The following is a 6,047-nucleotide window of genomic DNA, read 5'->3' as shown; positions in this document are numbered from 1 at the left end:
TGTAAGGGACATTTAATCACTCAATTTTTCATTTTATCTTCATACTTAAAAATGGTATATTTTACTGTGCCAAATGGCTTAGTTCTCAGCCTGTGGACTGAAGGGTCCCAGGTTTGATTCCCCATCAGGGCACATGCCCAGGTTGTGGGCTTGATCCCCAGTGTGGGATGTGCAGGAGGCAGCCAATCAGTGATTCTTTCTCATCATTGATGTTCCTATCTCTATCTCTTTCTCTCCCTTCCTCTCTGAAATCAATAAAAATATTAAAAAAGTAAAGTAAAATCAGCTCAAGGAGAAAGTTTGGGAATTCTTGAGTTTTATCCAATATGTATAATCATTAAATTTAAATTATACCTTAAGTAGATCTTCAGGGGATTTATTAACTTAGTGTCAATTAATTCTTTGTAGTTATTTTATTAACCATTTAAGTAAATTATAATGTAAATAAAAATTGCATGAATCATAAAATTATAACTTAATAATTTTTCACAAACTGTATAAACCCTTATAATCACCATCCAGATCAAGAGGCAAGGTGGGCTGTTATCACACTCCCTAACAGCCCACCTTGTCCTTTTCTAGTCACTATCTCCTCCCAATGGTAACTGCTCATCCAGATACTAAGCCAGAGATTACTTTTGCATGTTTTTTTAACTTTATAAAAGATATGGAATGCTACAATATATACTTTTTCTTATCTGACTTCTTCCACTTAACATGTTTTTGAGATTTGTTGTGTGGTTGTAGTTATTTCATTCTCATCGCTGCATAATTTTCCATATGTATATATACCCCCAATGTATTTATTTACCATTCTACTCTTTTTTAATCATTCTTTATTGCTGAAAGTATTAGATATGTCCCCTTTTATTCCCCATTGACCCCCTCCAGCCTGCCCCTGCCTCCCAGCCCCAGGCCTTAAGCACCCTATTGTCTTTGTCCATGGGTTAGGCATATATGCATACAAGGTCTTTGGTTGATTACATCCCACCTAACCACCCTCCCCCGCCTTCCCTCTGAGATTTCATACTGTTCCATACTTCCATGTCTCTGGAACCACTCCATTCATCAGTTTATTTTGTTACTTAGATTCCACATATTAGTGCTATCATGTGATACTTGTCTTTCTCTGATTGGAAGCATGATATTCTCCAGGCCCTTCCATGTTGTCCCAAAGGGTAAGACATTCTTATTTTTCACTGCTGCATAGTATTCCATGGTATAAATGTTCCACAGCTTTTTATCCACTCATCTACTGATGGACACTTGAGCTGTTTCCAGATCTTAGCTATTGTAATGTGTGCTGTTATGAACCTAAGGGTGCATACATTCTGTATGATTGGTGCTTCAGGTTTCTTAGGATATATTACTAGATGTGGGATCACTGAGTCAAATGGCAGTTACATATTTAATTTTTTGAGGAAACTCCATACTATTTTCCATAATGGTTGCACAAGTCTACATTCCCGCCAGCAGTGCACGAGCGTTCCTTTTTCTCCACATCCTCTCCAGCACTTGTCGTCTGTGGATTTGTTGATGATAGCCAATCTGACAGGTGTGAGATGGTACCGCATTGTTGTTTTGTGTTGCCTCTCTTGGATGATTAGTGACTTTGAGCATTTTTTCATATGTCTCTTGGCCATTTGTATGTTCTCTTTGGAGAAGTGTCTATATAGGTTTTGTGCCCATTTTTTAGTTGGATTGTTTGTCTTCCTTCTGTTAAGTTGTATGAGTTCCTTATATATTTTGGATATTAACCCTTTATCAGATGTATCATTGTCAAATATGTTCTCCCATACAGTGGGCTCTCTTTTCATTTTGTTGATGGTTGCTTTTGGTGTGCAGAAGCTTTTTATTTTGATGTAGTCCCTTTTGTTTATTTTCTCCTTAGTCCCCATTGCCCTAGGAGCTGTGTCTGGTATTTGTTCTAGCTCTGGGAAATATGCTATTGGTATTTTAATGGGGATTGCATTGAATCTGTAGATTGCCTTGGGTAGCACGGTGGACATTCTAATGATGTTGATTCTACCAATGCATGAACACGTTATATTCTTCCACTTGTTTATATCTCCTATCTCTTTTTTCAATGTCCTGTAGTTTTCTGAGTAGAGTTCTTTTGCCTCCTTGGTTAAGTTTATTCTTAAGTATATTAATTTTTTGTTGCAATGGTAAATGGGATTGTTTGTTTAGCTTCTCTTTCTGAGAATTCATTATTGGTGTATAAAAAAGCCTTTGATTTTTAGGTGTTGATTTTGTATCCTGCAACATTGCCAAATTCATTTATTAAATCTAGTAGTTTTTTGGGGGAGCCTTTAGGGTTTTCTATGTACAATATCATGTCATCTGTGAATAAGGAGTTTTAGGTCCTCCTTCCCAATTTGGATGCCTTTTATTTCTTTTTCTTTCTTTCTTTCTTTCTTTCTTTCTTTTTTTTTTTTTTTTGTCTGATCGCTGTGTCTAGAACTTCCAGTACTATGTTGAATAGGAGTGGTGAAAGTGGGCATCCTTATCTTGTTCCTTTTCTTAGGGGAAATGGTTTTACTTTTTGCCCATTGAGTATGAAGTTGGATGTAGGTTTGTCACATTTGGCCTTTATCATGTTGAGGTATGCTCCTTTTAGTCCCACTTTGCTGAGAGTTTTTCTTAGAAATGGGTGTTGGATTTTGAAGGATACTTTTTCTACATCTATTGATATGATCATGTGATTTTTGTCTTTAATTTGTTTATGTGATGTATCACGTTTATTGATTTGTGAATATTGCACCAGCCTTGAATCCCTGGAATAAATCCCACTTAGTCATAGTATATGATCTTTTTAATACATTGCTAGATGCATACCATTCTACTCTTGATTGACATTTGGAAAATTTCTAGTTTTGAATATTATAAATAGTGCCACTTTGAATATTTGTGGTCTTTTTTTTGTTTTGTTTTACACACACATTTCTGCTGGATATGCACTTAAGAATAGAAATATAGAATCAATTGTTCTTTTTTTAACTGCCAAAATTTGTTGGTCCATTTTACTAGCATGGAGAAACAGTGACATCTGGTGCGTGAAATAATAAATTTCAGGTCTTAGTGTATATTTGAAAACTTTTAAGGAATCTATTCTTAAAGGTAGTTTGTAATCTTATTCTAATAAGAATCATTATGTACAATCAGCTTATAGCTCCTACTTTTAATGTTAAAATTAACCTAAAATGTATTCACTTGGAACATTTAACTTAAGATAAATTTTTTAAAACATAAATAATTAATAAAACCAAGTAATTAGAAAAGATTAATAGATTTGTGGAAGAAATGCTATACTAACATGCACTAATGCCAGTATTTTTAAAGCAAATTGCTACCCTTAAAGTTGCTACACATGAAATACTTTTAGGGTTTGTAAAGTACAAAATTTCCTTTCTAAAACCAGTGAAATCCGAACAAAATAAAATACAAATACACATAAGTAATATGTTTATAACATAATTAGAATGTATAATTAATTGATATGTATGAATTTTATTGAATTCAGTTAAGGGCTCTCTCTGTCCCTTGGAAATGTTTCTAGCTCCCCTGAAAGAGCTACACTTTATTTCCATTATATCATATGATTAGGAAACACACATGTGTATACTACTTTATTTTTTGTTTGTATGTGATCTTTGTTGTCACAAAATAGGTGGAGTGGCTTAGGTATGTCTTTTAAGACATTGTTTGGATTTATAGCTACAGTTCCAGAAGGATAATATAGCTCTCTTCCTTGACACCATGAAGCTCATAAATCAAGGTTTATCACTCTGAAACTTAATGCTTTTCAACATTTATTCCACAAATGTTTATCATAAACTTTTATTTGCCAAGCATAGTGGAGTCCTGGGTGAAGTTTCTCTTTCCTCTCCTGCCCTCTCTGACTGACTCCATTCCTTTGCTTCTTTTGTTCCTTCCTTCTTTCTTTCCTCTATCTCACGAACTATGAGAAAAACCTAAGTTACATGCTTACAAAAACAGATCACCTTGATAACTGGAGATGCTGAAGCCACAGGAGAAACTTGGAGTGATTTATGAAACAGAGAAAACAAAAAATCAAGAATGAAGCCCATTACCTTTAGTTAGGAGAAAGAACCCCTGTTGAATTGTGTCAGGGGAAAAAGAAGGATGGGGGAGTGTAAAATAACAACAGAGTGGCAAGAAGTTGAGGAAAAATTGGCTACTAATTTCTGTGAAGCAATGACTGAGTTTATGTTCTGAAAGTGACGTTGGAAGAGGTATCTTGCTAGTTGAAAAAGGTTATGGTAGTAACTGTTGACAATGGTTGAAAGTGAAAGCAACTAGAATAGACAGGATTCCTGACAACACTGAAGGCCCAGTTGAGGCAAAATTTCTTTTTAAAAAAATGTATTTTATTGATTTTTTTACAGAGAGGAAGGGAAAGGGATAGAGAATTAGAAACATCAATTAGAGAGAAACATTGATCAGCTGCCTCCTGCACACTCCTTACTGGGGATGTGCCCGTAACCAAGATACATGCCCTTGACCGGAATTGAGCCTGGTACCCTTCAGTCTGCAGGCTGATGCTCTATCCACTGAGCCAAACCGGTTAGGTTGAGGCAAAAGTTCTTGAATGTTAATGTTGCTAATCATCATCAGCAATGCTCATCAAGCAAAGTTTAGACAGAGAGGAGGGCAGGTGCATTAAGTTGGGTTGAGTTTTTTAAAGCCTATACATAATAAATGATGAAGGGCCAGAGAGATAGTCTGAAAAATGATTATGAAAGTATTTCATGGAGTTGATGTGGATCTAAAGATAAGGAGTGGCCAAAACCGGTTTGGCTCAGTAGATAGGGTGTCGGCCTGTGGACTGAAAGGTCCCAGGTTTGATTCCGGTCAAGGGCATGTACCTGGGTTGCGGGCACATCCCCACTGGGGGATGTGCAGGAGGCAGCTGATCGATGTTTCTCTCTCATCGATGTTTCTGACTTTCTATCCCTCTCCCTTCCTCTCTGTAAAAAATCAATAAAATATATTTAAAAAACCAAAACAAAACAAAAAACCCACAAAAAAATAAAGATAAAGAGTGTTTTTCAGATGGATTTTGACAGAGAATATTGATGATTCTTAGGTACTTGGCAATTAGATGATGACAAAATATTATGGTAACAATGAAATAGGAGAGCTGGTAAGATGAGAGAGGTTAAGGTCAGAGGGAAATTGTAAGTTTTTAAGTTTAAGAAATATTTGCAGCGATGAGTGAGGTAGGAGTATGTGGCAAATATGAAGCAAAGATGGAAGTCATTGAAAGTGACAAAGTCAATAAAATGAGAGGCAAAGATATTAGATGGATATTGATAGATAACCAGAATAATTGCAGAACTTAAGAAAGTCACAGTGACTTTAAAAAGCCTCTAATAAATGAGGGGCAGTGATCAGGATGTTAGTAAATGAGAGTAGTTTTGGTGAGAACCAAAAGTAAGTGATTGAAAAACATTAATAATTTTCAATATAAGAAGATTAACTGATTAATAAGCTTAAAAAAGAATGTCCAACTTTATAATGAATAAAATATCTGTAAATTGAAAAAATGGGAAAGTATTTATTCTGTCTATGAAATTAGCAGAGATAAAATCATTGTCAAAGGTATAATGAAATAGACACTCTGGTAATATGGATTCAAACTATTCAAACACTTACATAAGCAATTTAGCAATATTTATTAAATATGTATAAATACCACCCAGCTGGTGGGCTCAGTGGTTGAGCACTAACCTATTAGCCTGGAGGTCATAGTTTGATTCCAGGTCAGTGAATATGACTGGGCTGCATCCCCAGTGTGGAGCATGTAGGAGGCAGCCGATCAGTGATTCTCTCTCATCATTGATGTTTCTATCCCTCTCTCCCTTCCTTTTCTTCTCTGAAATCAATAAAAATGTATATTGGGAAAAAATAAATAAACACTTATCTTAAACCACTGTAATTTTGTGGCTGTTTTATCACATTATAATCTATTTCATTCTGAATGATGAAAATAGTCTTACTGCCATCATTCTAGTCAAGAATAT

This window comes from Myotis davidii, unplaced genomic scaffold (genome assembly GCF_000327345.1).
Source record: "Myotis davidii unplaced genomic scaffold, ASM32734v1 scaffold115, whole genome shotgun sequence".
Taxonomy (NCBI): domain Eukaryota; kingdom Metazoa; phylum Chordata; class Mammalia; order Chiroptera; family Vespertilionidae; genus Myotis; species Myotis davidii.
This window is presented reverse-complemented; position numbering follows the sequence as displayed.